Genomic DNA, 15777 nt, shown 5'->3' with positions numbered 1-15777 from the left:
CTAGCTTTCATTCAATGTCAGACAATAGGCTATTCACCAAGATCTTAGATTAAGTGGAAGACTTGGGTTCTCAATGGAAAATAAGTTTTTTGGCACTATTTCCTAACTTTTCTTCTTCACTTTAGAGACTTAAACCTTCCCTGAACAATGTGATAAGGACATGGAAGAATACTTGGAGAGAAGACAAGATGAAAAATTTTATGTTGGGGAAGTGATAGGCTATCAAGATGAAAGGCAAGAAAGAGATAAAAATTTGCTCTTTGCCATTTCCTTTTAAAAGAACTTTCCTTCCCTCTACAGGAAACAAATTCTCCATCCTTCAGTATGATGGAAGGCTGGACCTTCAGCATTCTCCGTCCCTGCCAAATCTCCCAATATATATCTCATATTCTTGAGAACATCCTGAAGCACTTGCTGTACATGCTGTTCGAGGCTCATTCTTCTAATCTTAGATTAGTTACCTCAGTTTCGATTATTAAGACGATTTCTTGCCTCATTGCTCATTGTTAACTATGCCACAAGACATTTAGGTTCTACTTTTGGGGGGAGGGGTGTTAACAGTTTTTAAATGGTTAGTCATATTGACTTCACTGTTGATTAGATGAGTAATCTCTCTCTGTTTCTCTCTATCAAAAAGTGGGGTGAGGAGCTTGTTGGAATATTTTAAAATATTCCTCCTAATTTCTTGTAAGAAATTTCTCATAGTACATCCTATAAAAAGGCTGTTTTCATGATCAGCGGACTAATGGAAGATTGTTTAGGTGAGGAGCAGAGGACAAGTTTGTGGTTCTCTAGCCTGCCATGCATATTCAGTTGAAACTGTAAACAGCATTATTCATACTATTAATAATAATGCAGTTTCATAAAATGAGGAGGGACCCAGGAACTGAAAAAGGAGGAACTAACATGTTCACACAGTGAAAGGGAAGAAAAAAAAGATTCCCTGTTTTGTTTTTTCCTTTTATCATTTTGGTCCAATGCCTTCAGGGAAGACTTTGAAGTATATTCCTCACTGTATATAAATTAATAACTTAGTATTCCTTTACTTTTATTTTTCCAGGTTTTCTACATTGAAAGTTGGCAGTTTTATGCATTAGCTATGAATAAGTGCTGGGAATGAGTAGGAAAATGACTGTAGGAGAAGTTGAAGTGAACTACAGATACTGGTGACCATGGGCTCTGTAAAGGCAGGATAGAACTAAATTATTGGGTAGAAATCATAGAGAATATGATTTTAAAGGACCTAATGGTAAAAAGAGTTCAGTGGTGCTATAGAGTATAGACTGCCTCAGGAAACAATGGGCCTTTGCAGAAATTCCTTCCTTGAGCAAGTGGTAGAATTACTGTTTATAGTCTCTAAGATCTGTCTAAATTTCCGTGGTTCAAGCAACATCAAGTGAGTTACATCATCCTAAGGTCTCTGCTTGCCATCTCTATTAAATATAAGTTTCAAGTCATTTTGAAAAAGTCACCTAGGTTTATTTTTATGCCAGACACCTTTTCTATTATTTTGTAACTTCATATACTTTTTAAGTGATGAGCTACAAGTGAAGCTGCTGTTGGAATGAATTGGGAAATATTTGTGGCTGCTGTTAATTTTACTATTGGATTTTGTTTGGTTGTGGTGAAAGTGCCTTGAGTATTGTGGATTAATATAAGGTAACATAAATAAACAATAAATTACAAAGATCTTGAATTGTATTCTTTATGTGTGCAAAGGGGATACTTTAAAAAGAGAAGCATTGAAATTCCTAGTAATGGAGAAGTAATGGAGAAGCACAGGTGTTTTAAAAATGAAAACTAGCATGTTACGACGATGTAGTTAGTAAAGCACCAGAGCAATATGCTTATCAAAGGATTTGCTAATAGTAAGCTTAAGCTCTGAAGAATATGGGAGTGAATATTCCCAAGGTTCTGTCCATTGCAATAAATCAGTCAATTAATCCCCTGAGAGAATTATATTTCCAAGAACCCATCCTACTCCAGCAGGCTGCTAGACAGAACACAATATATGAATGTGTATGTCTCTGTGTATGCATGTGATGTGTGTATGTATATATTTATGTGTATATATGTGTAAATGTATGCATGTGTGTATTCATGTGTGTGTAATCTTATATGCTACTCTAATGAGCAGAAGGAAATTCTCCTCTGCTTTAAATTCTTCTCATGTGCTCTCACAGGTGCCTACCTAGTGGGGGCAGGGTGGGGTGGGGTGGGGTGGGGAAGGGAGTTAGGTTATTTGCCCAGTGAACATAAATCCAACAATCATTCTCCATAGACCAGAACAGAATTAAGCACATTAAAAGACAGCTATGTAAGAATGAAATTGCATACTTACAGGAAGGAGGTGTTATAAAAAAAATCAAGATGGTGGCCATAATTATGTAATAGAATCTCTACAGCTTGATTTTTTTTTCTCATATTTCATGGTGGTCTCTGCTTTATGTTTTCTTTTTTTCTTTTTTCTTTGCACTCCTAGGAGATTCTACAACCTTTAGGTATAGACTTTTGCTAGGGATTTCAGAACATTAGCTAGGAGCAACTTCTTTATATGTACTCTGCTCAAATGTTGTTGGTGTTGTATTTGAGAATGTGTGGAGGTAAAGCTGGTTTAAAAATTTGAGAGCACCATGCAACACTATGCATAGAGCCCCTGCCCCATACACATAGCCTTAAATTAACATTGCACAATCAAGTGAGTCTTGAGAGAAAAAAGTTATTTCATTATTTGAAAAAAGTGAATCATGATATGTTTGCAAGAAACTCATATTAAAGAGACTGACAAAAAGTATTTAACAAATAACACCTTGGGTCTGGAATTTATTTCTGCTAATTCAAAGAAAAAAACAATGGGGTACTTTTGTATATAAAGCCCCAATTACGTCCACATTTATTGTTTGCTGATGATCAAGGAAGTTATGTAATTCTGCAAATTGAATTACAGAGAATAAAATCTATTTGGTGGGATTATATACCTCATACCAAGAAAAAGCCAAGTTTTTTAAACGTCTGTCTGAACACTTACTCTCCTATTCTTTTCAGTATTGGTGTGCAATTGGAGACTACAATGAGGTAGTAACCCCACAATTGGACAGATCAGCTGATAAAGGAATTAAAGAAACACAAGGGAAACTGCCTCAAACTGTTTTCAAGTTGACACTTTAGGTTTGATCATTGTTTGGAGGTGTAAAAATGGACTAACAAAAGACTTTACCTTCTTTTCAGAGAGACACAAAACCTTTTCTAGAATTGATATAATAATAATAATAATAATAATATAATAATAATAATAATAATAATAATAATAGTAAAGTTGGAAGGGACCTTGGAGGTCATCTAGTCCAACCCCCTGCTTAGGCAGGAAACCCTATACCATTTCGGACAAATGGCTGTCCAGTCTCTTCTTTAAAACTTCCAGTGTTGGAGCATGCACCACTTCTGGAGGCAGGTTGTTCCACTGGTTAATTGTTCTGTCAGGAAGTTTCTCCTTAGTTCTAGGTTGCTTCTCTTCTTGCTTAGTTTCCACCTGTTGCTTCTTGGATTACAAAAAAATCTACTTCACAAAGCAATTAAAATTATTCTTCCAAAAACTTTTTCTTATCATAATCCAGTGTTTTAAATTTGGTACTCAGTCTTTTAAATGGAGATTAAAGGACTCTGTTTTGCAGTGACCACAGATTGATAAAGAATGTAAAAAAAGGTACTTCAAGACTATTTTAACAATAATTTAGGTAAGTGAACCAATCTGATAACAGTTTGGGATGCTTGTAAGGCTGTGATACGAGGACATTTTATACAATACAATACAATACAATACAATACAATACAGTACAGTACAGTACAGTACAGTACAGTACAGTACAGTACAGTACAATACAATACAGCAATTAAGAGGAAGGTGGATGAAAAATTACAAAAGGTGTTACAAGAAATTAAACTGAAGAAGAGGGAACTCCAGAATTCACCAGATGATTCTAACATACTTAATCAACTAAAATTATTACAACAACAAATTTCTTTGTTGACTGTTTCAGATATTGAAAAGAAACTTAAATATACAAAACAACACTTTTTTGAGTATCTAAAAGCTTTTGACAGTCGATGTACTACAGAGAATGAAAATCAGGTTGACAAATTGTTTACATATTTTTTAAAACAATATGTGTGGCTTATGTTCATCATATCTAGGCCAATGATTTTAGACAGAAATCCACAATAAGCAAAACTTTAAATCACATGTGAGAATAGATTAGCATATATTTATCAAATGTGTTGGTATTTTTTTTCTAGGCTGCATTAATTTTCAGGGCAATTTGCATTCCTCTCATAGAGCTTTTCAATAAACAACTAACTCTGATCTATAATACAGTCAGTTTGAACAAGGAAGGTTTCAAAGGGTTTATCCATATAGCTAAACTGAGCCTCAGTCATCTTTGTGCACAAAACACCCACGTAGGCTATTTGTCTTGGACTTGAGTGTTTGGCAGGAAGCCTGACTTAAGCCTTCAGAATGAGAGCTTAGTGAAAAATGCTGGCATTCACTCTGAGTTTAATGTCCACAGCTGACCCCACCCATTGTACTTAGCTGCAAGGTTTTTGGCAAGCATGCACAAACCACAAGACAAGTTTTATCATCTGGTAAACCTGTCACTGGAAAAAAAAGGGGGGGAAAAGTTTTCAGTAAAATATTTCAACAATTATAGCACACTTTAATTAGGTGCATAGCACATAATTATGGCTGTTTTATAATGTATAGGGTTTCAAACAAGCAAACATCACTTTCTGGATGGATTTAGCACTGCTGCCTTTTAGAACAACAATCTAATGCAGCTTAATATTCTACCTATGAATCTGCATGAGTTTCAGACCCAAAGGTTGGCAAAACAGAATAGATTACTAGAACTATCTACTATGAATCATTTTTTAGACTTTCTATATTTAGGCTTCTGAGGCTGTGTTGTTTAGATCTGACTGGAAATTATTGTTCTTTAATAATCCCATGTTGAACTGATACTTGATGCTTTATTTAATAACTATGGTATTCTGGAAAAGGATTTCTCAGTTTTATGGAATAACGAACCTGCTTTCAGTTTATTACTTATAAAAATTCTGATGGAAAATAGGACAAATTGGAAATCCTTCCATAAAAAATGAAAGATTTATGTGATCTGTTTTGATTAACATTATTGTGTTCTTTCTAAAAAGACTAATCACCTTGTGATATGCCCAGTGTTTCTTTCCATGAGTATTTCTACATCTCTGTAGCGCATATCAGTGACTGAAGTTCCATTGTGTTATTGGCAGAAAGTTATTGGTGTAAAACTGTGACAGAAAGTTGATAAGCCACCAAGCAATGAACTATACTGTTTTTTAAATAATATTTCCAAGAACACTGCTGTGAATTAGTTTATCAGTTTATTTGCAGGTTGAGTAAAGCAGCCAAACATAATTTGCCATAACTTCTGGCACATGAAACAAATATGCCTTCTCACTAGTCCTGAACAGTCACTTGTCTGAAATTAGGGTCTCCTGCTTGAGCAGGGGTTTGGACTAAAACATCTCCAAGGTCCCTACCAGTTCTATTCTGATTGATTGATTGATTGTTTCTTAACCAGTGGTTAGAATGCAGCAAGCTATCTCTGCTCTCAACTAGGAGTTTGATCCTGACTGGTTCAAGGTTGACTCAGCCTTCCATCCTTCCAAGATCAGTAAAATGAGGAGCCAGATTGTTTGGGGCAATATGCTCACATTTGTAAACTGCTCAGAGACTGCTATAAAGCACTATGAAGTGGTATATGTCTAAGTGATATTGCTATTGCTACTTCAAAAACTGGGCTGCCCTTCATAAAAGAGACACATAGAAAAAAAATATGACAATTTGGTCAAGAAAAGAGGTTGAGACTTAGAACCATTCTTTCTCTTTATGCCATAAAGCTTTAGTGTTAGCTAGCAGTTGTTAAAAGGTGTTTCAGAATTATTCTCATGCTGAATATTTGAAATAGACAATTGCTAAGCTTGTCATAAGGAGTGCAGTGAAAACTTGAGAATAAGTTTAAATGTAAAGAAAATCAAACTAATCATGGCAACCAGTCTTAGAAGTGACAATGAAGTTATTGCTGTGTTGGGTATCTTCTGCCTTTTGGGATTACAGTAACTATCAACAGTAAAGGTTCCAGCAGTTAAGAAATATTCTGCAGATTACAGTTTGGGAGAATATCAATAAAGGCCTTAGAAAAGATATTAAAATGTCAAGATGTGCCTATATCTACAAAGATCAGAATCATGTCAGTAATGGTTTTCCCTGTGATGATGTGTGAAAGTGAAAGTTGGACTTCAAAGAAGCAGAATAGAAAGAGTATTGATGCTTTTGAACTATGATGTTGGAAGTTGGAGAGGATTCTTGAGAAGAATATGGATAGACAAGAAAACAAACATAGTTTATTGAACAAATCTCATTAGCTATGTCTTCCTCTAGAGAATGTATTGGAGCCCTTTTGTAATTCAAATTGAAATCAGTGGATCACAATATTCATGTCTTACTTAAGTCATATTTCAGTTTGTACTAAGCACTCAGGTGGATGCTATCCATCTGGGATTAATGCTGCCCTCTGTGTTCCCATAGTGCTGTAGAGTGTCCATGGGCTTGGGAAGTGGAGCTTACTAAGTATCATTACAATCCTGCTTTAACAGAAATGCAGGGAAGCAGTTTTGTAGTTTTCTTTGGAGCTGTGAGCAAGTGGTTTCTCATTGGCAGAAACTCATATCATCTCCTGTTTTATTTTCTCTCTCCGACTAGGTAACAAGGTGCTCCTATGCCTTGGCTGATTTCATTCCATTATTTGGATTTGGATTTGCTATGCTTCCTGCATGGTGGTTTAATTTCCCCCCATGATTCAAAAGTAATTGCAGTGAGGGGAAAAACAAGGAAGAGGACACAGCACCAGCTAGCTGCAATTTTCAATGCTCATTCTTTCCCAGCTAAAGGAAGGGAAGGTGAGGACACTTTTTAGATACTGCAAAAATTCTGTTGAGGACTAGGCTGATGAAGCCAGCAATTATGGAAGCAGCCTGGTTTATAAAGGTAATCAGGATTCAATCCTTTGGGTGAAATAATAAGTTAATGTTATGATATAAAGCCGCTGCTCTTTGGTTTGGAAGGACATTTGTTATTCCGGGATAGAGTATCTTAAATTTTATTTTATTTTATAAACTTAATAATGTTAATAAGATTTTTTAATATTAGGTCAAATCCTTTAACAGATGATACCACCTCTTTTTGAACGGTTCAGCAGCTGCATCTTTTTCCAGGCTCATTCAGCTGCTTTGGCTGGATGAAGGCAGCTAGGAGAACTTTGAAAGCAGCTACCTGTGCCTTGAAGAGACTCAGTTGCTTTAACAAATCAACAAGAGGTGCTCTGTACGTGCTCTCGGGTGTTCCAAAGCACCTCCTTCACTGGATTTACACAGATCTAATTATTATCGTGCGCATCCTAGGGGGCCCAGTTGAACTAGTTTTCTGGAAGGCTAAAAAAACATCCTTAGAAATCTTTGCCAGATTCTACTTAACCGTCATTTTCATTCCTATATAACAAATATTTGCTGCTAGGCTAAAATGTCTCTAAAAATGTATACCAGAAATGTCTACTTTTAATATCCAGGTTAAGAAGCCATGAAAATGAAATATGTACTGAAAAGTCGGTTGGGAGAGAAGAGGCCTTCAGCTATTGTAAGCTTGCCAACTGAGTACTTTAAATTTTGATTCTAAGCTTTCTCCCATAATTGTCACCTATATGTTGAAGGATACCATTTAGGTGTGGGTTTTGCTTGATTGCGAAGAGCACTTAAGAAGACACTTTTTATCCATGCAGATTTGAGTTATTGCTTTTCCAGCTGGAATCAGTTGGCTGGAAGAATCAGCAGAAAGTTTTTCATTGAGTTAAGTGACTCTTTGATGATTTCACTGAAAACAATAGTTTTAATTAGTGGGTTCCAACCTGAAGTCCTTTCTTTACAAAATAAGCTAAAAATATTTTTTACATGTGTAAACTTTCAGAGAAATACAAACTTATAACATATCTATATTAAAAATTTTCACCCATATAATTTTTTTATTAATTTACTTTTTTTCTAATTTAAAATCCTTTTTCTATTATGTAATAGAGAATGACTCACAAAACATCTAGCACTCCATTAAGGTTTGCATTGTTTTAATCCTAGCCTAATTTTTGCTTGCTTCTAATAAACTTTGGGTTTATTGGTTGTGCTTGTGCTGGACTGGGAGGCTCTACTCATGCTCTCCTGTGCTCTGTTGGGACTACTGTAATGCAGTCTACATCGGCTTGCCCTTGAAGAGCATTTGAAAGCTTCAGTTGGTACAGAATACATAAGCAATGATAATAACTCTGGATAGTGAAATGGGAGGCATATAACTTTAATAAATAATAAATACATGGCACTGGATTTTTGACAGGTGTACTACTTACTCCCTGAGCTGCACTGATGACATGTACTTCCAGTTGCAATTCAAGGTACTAGTTATCAACTTTGAAGCTTTTCATGGCTTGGGACCAGGTTCTCTGAGGGACCATCTCTTCCCAGTTGATTCTCCCCATCTCATCCAGTCAGGCAAGATGACTGCTTTTGGGATTTTCTTGGCCAAAGAATGCCGGTTGGTGAGTCCTAGAAGACATACCTTTTCTGCTGTAACACCTGTCCTCCAGTCTCCTGCTGGAAATCAGGATGTTCCCAATGTCCTGGCCTTTTGTAAGGGCTAAACACTTGGCCCTATGCCTGTGTCTGACACTCTGAGCATTTCTTGGTTGTACTAGTGATAATAGTGGGATATTATGTTTTCTCAGCTGCTGTATATTTTGGTTTTTCTATTGTTGCAATTGTTTTTAATTTATTTTAATTTTGTTCACTACCCAGAATCCCTAGTTGATATGGGAAGTCATACAAATTGATTGATTGAATAAATAAATTCATTTTCTCTGAAAGGAGAAATGGTGTTTCTTTGTTTCAAACACATATATCCTGAGTATTAGAAGATGTTGCTCCAAATTATAAAATATAACAAAATAAATCCATACTTCTAAATTAGAATAAATAAAAATATTTAAATTTAAAACATATTTTTTAAAATGCTTTCCATATGTGGACTAGATCACTATGCAAATATGTAGAAAACCATGCCAGCTATGGATGTTTTCTTTTTCTTTTCAAGCATCTCAGTAAAGTTGAGGGGATTTACTTCAGGGTAGCCATTTATCTGACCTATGAAAAAGAGGAAATGTATCCTCAAAATGGAGGTGTTGGTTTGCATCAAAATTGCATGTAGTGACATATGTGCAGAGGTGCAATTGTAGAACACAGGTCTACATATAGAAACATAATAAACTTCCACAAAATGAGAAAAATTATGAGTAGGTTTTAAGCAAAGGGTGTACAAATTCAAAGCAAGTTCTTAAAGTTCTGCCTTTTTAAAGGCTCTATTTTTTTAAAAAAATATCCTGCCATAGCTCTAAACATGCGCAAGTATTGCCCATAAATTAAGACATGAATCCATTCTAACCTTCTGAAAGCAAACCTCAGGAAGATTTATTCACAAGTGCCAAAGCAAATACAAAATAACACCTGGACCCAGTGGTGGAATTCAAATATGTGAACAACCGGTTCTCTGTGTGGATGCCACTTCCGGAAGTCCATTCTGGGCCTGGGCAACAAAAAATTAGCTACCGGTTCTGCCGAAGTGGTGCGAACTGGCTGAATCCCACCACTGCCTGGGCCTCTCTATGTATCTAAAATATATTTAATAGTTCAGTAGTACAATATATATGCCTATTCATATGTTAAGTAATATATAATATATATGATCTTAAAGCCACCATATATATAGTATCTAATATATATGACCATAAAGCCACCAAAATCAAACAAAATGTTTTGCATTTTGCCAATTTTCTGTGAATGTTCGGGGGGGGGCATGTAAAAGAGCTTACTTGACCTGATCTAAAAGTGACTTATTCTCAGGTATGGTGGTTTTGGCTGTATTTTCTCTTGGATGAAGGAACAGATTCAGATAGGAACAGGAATATATTTAAAAGTTGCTTAGAAAGGAAAATATTTATCCTTGATAAATGAATTAAATGTTTCTCTGCTTTATTTCAGGGGAAAAAAACAACACCTCTCTTTTTTATTGGGGGTTTGGAAAATATTGATGCCCAATGATTTCATATTGTTTATTTTGCATTTTCTCCAGAAAGTAAAACATGGCATCCATGCTTTCTTCCCACAGCAACCTTTGAGCCAGATTATGCTAAGAAAGAGAGAAACAAGTCCAGAAATTACAGATGAGATAAAAGTCTTTGAGGAGATTTGAATCTGAGTTTTCTTTAGTTAAAGTCCGACAGTCTTCCCAATATAAGATTCTAGTTTCATGATTCTCCTAAAAAAGTTTCTATATAACATTTAGCTGCCGTGTAAGGGCTGGTGTTACTTTCCACAACTCTTCATAGCAAGAACATCATTTTAATTACAAATGTTCTGCAACATAGACCCATTTTATTGCAACTTTATTTCTTCTTCCTAGCCAAATTTTCTAGTGAGAGAAAATAAAAAGATGGTGCTAGGCAGCTTTTAATGGAAATGTTAAAAAATACAGGCAAAAGCATAATTTAGAAGATTTATATTACCCATATATGTTAATTTTCAACTGTGCTGTATAATAATTTAATAATTTGACTAGATGATAAAATATAGAGCTTTAATATTCCTCTCTGTTTTGTGTGGGAATTATGGAAATGGAAAAATTAGGTACATATATTTTATGCCCTCCACCCAGATGTGAAACATACACAGTTGCTTATTATTTATTTATTGAATTCTTATCCCACCCTTTCTGCATGCAGAGTAAGTGTAATACAACATCTCCCTTCTTCCAAGGTGCAGACATTTTATCCTCATAACCATTCAGGCAGCTAGGCAGAGAGGACTAGAATCGCTCAAAATCACCACGGAAAGGAGTTGAATTTTGCACTTGTGATATAAGTGCAGTCTTCCACAATCCCAATGGTTGTCTTAGCTTGGAATAATGAGTTATATTTTAACTCTTTCAGAGGGCAGCAGTTTGCTTAAAGTTATTTGTCTCCACTACATCATACAACTCTGTTTCTCAAAGGTGCATTCTTTGCACAAGACTGGAAATTTATGAGAAAAGAGTGAGTAAAGCACAGAATCAATGCAGCCAATGCACTTCAACAACATTTCTTGAAATTGTGATATAACAACATTTTCTACCTATAATCGAATTTCCATTTCTTCCATTTAGAGACCACACAATTATATCCTTACATTCCATGTATGTGTCTCTAATCCAAGCATCTCCTGCAAAACTGTCTTATTTTTTCTAGCATCAGTGAAACTGCAGTCAGATAATAGAAGCAGGTATTTTGGATCAGCCTATAGAGAATCATATAACGAACTCTCAGAGGCTTTCCCAACTGATGAATTGAACTGTTCTTTATCCACCATTGAGTTGTCAAAAAAACTATCCTGTTGTTTTTTTTTTGTGCAGGGGAGGGTCATTGCCTAAAGCTACTAGATGCAAAAAACTGAATTATTACTTAATAACAGCAAGTGATATAGAAAATTCTAACTTTCTTCTGCTATCTAGTGGCCATTTGGAATTTTATGGCCCAAATCTGGTAGTCCTTCTATAGCTAATCCCTATCTTGCTTCTATCACCTCTGTTTCAAGTCACAGCAGTCATCTGACTTGCCTCCAAGTTAATGGGAGACAATGGCTTAACAGATTGGGGGAGCACCCTTAGGCAATGTTGTAGTGAGAGGGAAAGTACTACCGTAATTTAATACCAATACAGCTAAGGATGACTTAAAGCTGTATCATTCTTAGGCTAAGAAAGAAATGATGGTAGCAGAAGAAAAAACATGTTCACCAGACATATTTGTGTTGTTTCAAGATATACACAATTAGGGAAGGAGCCTGAATATAATAGGAGCTAATTGTAAATTGTAATATAATGTATTTTCTCCTAATAATGGTTTATTTATTTGTTTGTTCTAGTTTATATGTCACTCCTGAGTAGCTAATAACAAATCCATACTGAAAAAAGTAGACAAAATAATCAAGTGGAGTCTTATAATATCTACTGCCCCTAATTCAATGTACCAGTATAAGCTTCATCCATCCTCTAGTGTAGTCTAAAGCGTTTTTAAAGAGCCATGATTCACAGGTCTTTGAATGCATAATGAGAGAATCATTTAGCTGTCTGGGGATGGGCTATTCCACTGGGGAGGGGAATGTCTGAGAAAATTCAGCTAGGAGGTCTCTGCAAATGATATCATCTCAGTAGAAGGAATGCTCTTCTATAATATGGTATAGGTTCTCCTGCTCGAGCAGGGGGCTGGACTAGAAGACCTCCAAGGTGCCTTCCAGCTCTATTCTATTCTATTCTATTCTATTCTGTTCTGTTCTGTTCTGTTCTGTTCTGTTCTGTTCTGTTCTGTTCTGTCTGCTCTGCTCTGTTCTGTTCTAATTATTGGACTCAACTAAAGCAGGCTATAATGTGGGGTTATAAAGGTGATGGCCAACACTTTGAATTGAAGCTAACTGGCAGGCAATGAAGCTCCCAGCATAGTGGGCAAGGAATGCCCATAATTATTCAAACCAGCACTTGCTAAATCAACTGAAACTTCAAGATGGTTGTCAACAGAGAAAGCAATGCCTCTTGTACCAGAAATGGACATACAGTAACTATAGTAGTAGTAGTAATAGTAGTAGTAGTAGTAGTAGTAGTAGTAGTAGTAGTAGTAGTAGTAATGATGATGATGATGATGATGATGATGATGATGATGATGATGATGATAAAGTTGGAAGGGACCTTGGAGGTCATCTAGTCCAACCCCCTGCTCAGGCAAGAAACCCTATACCATTTCGGACAAATGGCTGTCCAGTTTCTTCTTAAAAACTTCCAGTGTTGGAGCATTCACCGCTTCTGGAGGCAGGTTGTTCCACTGGTTAATTGTTCTAACTGTCAGGAAGTTTCTCCTTAGTTCTAGATTGCTTCTCTCTTTGGTTAGTTTCCACCCGTTGCTTCTTGTCCTGCCTAGTGCAAAGGCCCATCTGATCATTGCTTCCATCTGTTTTTGAAACAAAGTTGGGAGTTCAGCAGAACTTCAGACTGCAAGCCAGATCTTTCTGGGAGATTGCATCCCCCTCCTAGACCTAAGATGAACTACTTCCAGAATAAACTGGTTTTCAAATCTGCAACTATTCCATTTGAGATGACCCTCCCACCATTTTGGTCCTAATTGTTTCCAGGCATTCGATGCTGGGCAGATATTGAGATGTTAAGGTATCATCCATATATTGAATACCTTACCCTGTACTGGTGGATGACTTCTCACAGCAGCTTCATATAGATATTGAATATTGATAATCTAGCAACAGCTCAGCTGCCAGTTTTCTGGCCAAATTTCCCTAAAAAGGATTGACTTTAAACAATGCAGTTGGATTCTGTTTATGGATGCAATAAGAGTGGAGAAGTCAGCTCACATTGCCAATCATACCACCATGGTGTAAATTTGAACTTTTACCTATGTTGAGTTACAATAATCTTTTGTTTTATGCCAGCAGCACTCCAGGTACTTTTGCAACTTGCAGAACTTGGTTTATAAAGGATCTCTCATGGATTTGGAAGCAGGTAAAGGGCTTTCAGGAACAATTCTCCAAGAATCACCATCAACCAAGTACTTAACAGAGGTGGTTTCAAGGCTTCAGAAAAATCCCCAAGTACTTTTTGGCAACCTACAAGATCCATTATGCTGACAGTCCATTGAATCCATTGTTCCTGCTGAGATATTAACTCCATGGAAGTCAGAAAAGTAATCTGATGAGAAATATATTATCTATTTAATCAGAGACTGTACCTGCTTGCTTAAAGGCTAAGCAGATTGACACTATTGCAAGTTTTCATTAGTCACATTGCACAGAAATTATGTATAAAGATTCTTGGCTATAGAAGAAGGTGTCTTTGGCCAATCTGAAGGTCTGACACAATTCAGAGAGGTGTCATAAATCTCTTTGAAATGGACTCATTACTTGTTAACTACAAACGTAAGGTATGAATCATCATCATCATCATCATCATCATCATCATCATCATCATCATCATCTAAACTTGGTACTACTAAACCAGGTAGCACTTTCAGATAAAGGGAAACATCTTTTTGTTATTTAACATTTAAAATGAGTGAAAATACAGAATAGCACAGTTTTAAATGAATGTAAGAAATGTGGATGTCTTAATGTTTTCACCTCCAAATTTAGCAAGGCAAATATCCCATAAGAAAATACATACAAAGCTGCTCATATTAGCAAAAATGTCATTAAATTGTGTTACATTAGGGAAAACTGATGATAAAAACTATGTTTTATATGATATGAACATAAATATTGGTATGACATTTCATGTAAAGTGTAAAATATCTAAAACTGATATCGGAGAAATAAGATTAGAAAAATGTTGATTTGAAACAACCCTATACATTTGATTGGTTGAATGAAAGAATGAATAAATAAAAATATGAAACAATGAGAAACCAAAATGGCTTGATTAACTTCTCTGGTCTTGCATCCATATTTTTTACTTGCAACTAAACTTTAAGAAGTAAAGAAGTGAATCAGTTATCCAGAGTATTCTCCATGGAATTCTCAGTAGCTCACACAGGATTGTACTTTGTATCTATTTCAGCTTGTCAAAATATTTGTGAGTGCTGAAAAAAATCACTGCCAGAATATCCATCAAGTGAACAGACTAACTGCATTTTTAGAAAAAAGTAAAAATGATTTTATAAATTATATTTGAGGTGAGTCAAATTCACAGCATATTTCTAACTTGTCTCCAGCAGGTAAACTAAATTAAAGAAGGTAGATTTAGGATTGGACTATCCAGTAAAAATACCCACTTTGTCAAATATTTCCCCCTTAGCAGGAACAGAGACATATGTTATATAACATGGCGATTAAATGCACCAAATATTATGGGCTGTCCATAAATCAGTGGTGAAAAAGACTACAGCTCATTAAAGTCTCTCTCTCTCTCTCTCTCTCTCTCTCTCTCTCTCTCTCTCTCTCTCTCTCTCTCTCTCTCTCTCTCTCTCTCTCTATGGGTGATGTCTTAGTTTCTTTTTGCCATTTGCAAGGCTTAAAAACAATTAAATAAGCTTCACCTAAAGGTCTATTGAATGATTACTATAAAAGACTTATAAAGGGTACAGACCACATTTTAAAAGTCTTATATAAATAGTACTACTTTGTGCGGTTAGAGCAACTTATGCATAGGGCAATGAAGGAAGAAGTGATGGAAATATTTTATCCAAAATAAGCTTTTTTCTCATTTTTAATTTTTGAAATTGTTATTTTATAAAAGTAACATAACACTATAAGAGAGGGAGAGAGATGAAGAGAGAGAAGAAGCAAGGAAAGATAATTCATGTAATTTGAAGCACACACAGAAAAAAATATTATATTTCAAAATGTAATGTATAAAACAGGTATGTTTCATGCCTGAAATGATAATCATAACTATTTTAAAATAATTATAATTTTAATCAAGATTTATAATTATATACAAATTTTATTTTTTTATTTTTTTTATTTTATTTTTTAAACCAACAAAACAAAACAAAACAAAACATAACACACATACACACACAGTATATACTCCTCCCTTTTTTTAACAGCGATTTCGTAACA

Source organism: Protobothrops mucrosquamatus, unplaced genomic scaffold (genome assembly GCF_001527695.2).
Source record: "Protobothrops mucrosquamatus isolate PMUCROS unplaced genomic scaffold, P.Mucros_1.0 scaffold_154, whole genome shotgun sequence".
Lineage (NCBI taxonomy): Eukaryota > Metazoa > Chordata > Lepidosauria > Squamata > Viperidae > Protobothrops > Protobothrops mucrosquamatus.
The sequence above is the reverse complement of the archived record's forward strand: the minus strand, read 5'-3'. Positions refer to the sequence as shown.